The 2,500-nt window shown below is 38.2% G+C and overlaps 1 protein-coding gene across 1 annotated transcript in view; it reads right to left on the bottom strand.

The window, feature by feature from the left end:
• LOC137644016 (interference hedgehog-like) overlaps window positions 1-2,500 on the bottom strand; it is a 363,398-nt gene that overhangs the window by 214,557 nt on the left and 146,341 nt on the right. Inside the window, exon 2 of the mRNA XM_068376894.1 lies at window positions 1,786-1,851. The gene's annotated coding sequence lies outside the window, so the exon portion shown is untranslated. The remainder of the gene's footprint in view (window positions 1-1,785; window positions 1,852-2,500) is intronic.

The following is a 2,500-nucleotide window of genomic DNA, read 5'->3' on the forward strand; positions in this document are numbered from 1 at the left end:
TTATTATTATTATTATTATTATTATTATTAACAGAAGAAGAAGTAATAGCAGTATTTTCGCACAGACATGAATTCTTAACTGTTATTTCAAAGATCAAACTTCTCCCAAAGCTATAAAATAACATACAGTAGATAAAACCCCGTCATCCACATGGTAATCTGGCTACCTTGAAGAGACAATACGACAATGCTGCAACCATTGCAGTGCACAGTGTATGCAATGCAGGAGAAATAAAGTATCCTTCTCATCCCTTCCATTTCCCATCCCAAGCGAATACCTACAAAAGCATCAATTTGTCTTCCTGGTGTAATTCGACCTGATTCCAATATCAAGTCTCCCATAAAGAAATGTATCACTTTCATAGTGATCAATTAATTTCTGCCCCCTCTCTCTCTCTCTCTCTCTCTCTCTCTCTCTCTCTCCTCAATGCAAACTTTTTTGTACGCACGTATGTCTGCCCGTCTATCATTGTTTGTATGCTCGCAGACGCATTTTGACATTTGAATTTGCCTATATATGAATATATATATATACAGTATATATATATATATATATATATAGATGTGTGTGTGTGTGTGTGTGTGTGTAAAGATAATACGTTGAATAGGAACACATATTTGCTTATCACCCCAACAGCAATAGTGTTTGTAATCATAATAATGGTAACAATAAACGATTATAGAAATGTACAATGATCCCATACGATCTTCCCGCTGCATTCTTTTTAAAAACATCTCTTCAACCAAATTTAAACGTAATCCCTATATTACCGCAGTCAAGAACTTAGCAATAAAAAAAACAAATAATCACGAAGTAATAACAGAGCAATGGAAGATAATGACCCTGTTCCCAACTCACAAGTACATGACGTCACTTAGATTCACGCGCAAGGGAACCTGCATAGTTAATGTCCCGCCAAAAAACCCTTTAAGAAGAGACGAGGATTAATTAAACGTCGAGTAAGAGGGGCAATTAGAGGCGCTAGGTCATTAGTATCTATCAACAAAAAATACACAGGCACATATAAAGTACAATGCTGTCCATACGAGGTGGGGGAGCAGGGAGTAGAGTGAAGAGAAACAGGGGCAGACTTGCGAAGCTGGGGATGAGAGATCCAAACTGGAGGACGGAGATGAGAAGGCGGGAAATGAAAAGCCTTGAGGAGAGAAATGATGAAGTAGCCGAAGGAGAAAGAAAGTTAATCGGGAAAGAGAGAGAGATGAGAGAGGAGGAAAGGGAGACAAGAAGCTGGACGATGAAGATGAAAACCGCTGAAAGAAAATGACTATCTAGGTGATCAAGATGATAAACGGGAGAAAGGAAATTTATATATGAAATTGTGGTTAAGAAATAGAAAACCTGGGAGAGGAAAATAAAAACCATGACGAGTAAAGGGGGGGGGGGGGAGAGGCTGGAGGAGGCTGAACCCTGGGAAGGAAATTATAGACCAGTAGACATACATGAGATCCTTAGGGAGGAAAATTAGGTATTGGAGGACGGAGACGGGAGGAAAATGCAAAATAGGTGAAAATCTGGGGAAATGACATGAGATGTTGGGAAAGGAAGATGAATAGGTAGGGGGGAAAGAAAAGGTAGGGAGGGGACGAGCAACGGGTTAATTTCGTTAACTGGAGAAAGAAAAAAAAAAAAAAAAATACTTTCACGCATGCAAAACAATTAAGTGAAAATTAATTGAAAAAGACTTTCAAAACTGAGGAACACCGACGAGCTGGTGATACAGAAGAATCACCCAATTTTCAATGAACATAAAAAGCAAAACTTACGTGTGGAGTTTGTGAAGGTAGAGGCAAGCCAGCAACCGACGCTCGAACCCCTCCGCATGCAACACCTGAAACAACAACTTAGGCGTGAGTGATTGCCAGTCCATCTAGAGCTATTCAACTCTGCAAACAAAGCTCATCCCATTGTGTATAATTAGTCATTATTTTTTTCAATAATATGAATGATATGAGATATATGTATAGCAACATTTAGGGTTCTGGTAGCTTAATCGAAAAGTCCATGCCTAGCAATCTGTTACACGGGGGTTCGAGAAACTCTCAACTCGATAGTTTCTTGTAGTGTGCTGTAACTAAAAGAGTTTTTTCGGAGCCTATAGGTTTACCTACTGAGTCATCAGCAGCCATTGCCTGGTCCTCCCTTGTCCTAGTTTGATGGAGAAAGGGTTTGGTCGCTGATCGCATGTACATATGGTCAGTCTCTAGAACATTGTCCTGTCCCTTATCTCTGCCATTCATGAGCAACATTTAAACCTTAAAACTTTATAAATAGGAAAAAAATGGAAAATCATGAAATAATCTTTTCTATAAACTCTTAAGTTTCATTAAACAATGAGAATTCAAAGAGACAAATTAAGATAGATTATTCTCAGGTATTTAACGATATGAACAAACCACTGAAATATAAAAGAATCTAAATTTGGGAAGTTTTTAAACAGCTACGAATACAATCTAGACATTATCATAGTTATTGAAACCT

This window comes from Palaemon carinicauda, chromosome 7 (genome assembly GCF_036898095.1).
Source record: "Palaemon carinicauda isolate YSFRI2023 chromosome 7, ASM3689809v2, whole genome shotgun sequence".
Taxonomy (NCBI): Eukaryota; Metazoa; Arthropoda; class Malacostraca; order Decapoda; family Palaemonidae; genus Palaemon; species Palaemon carinicauda.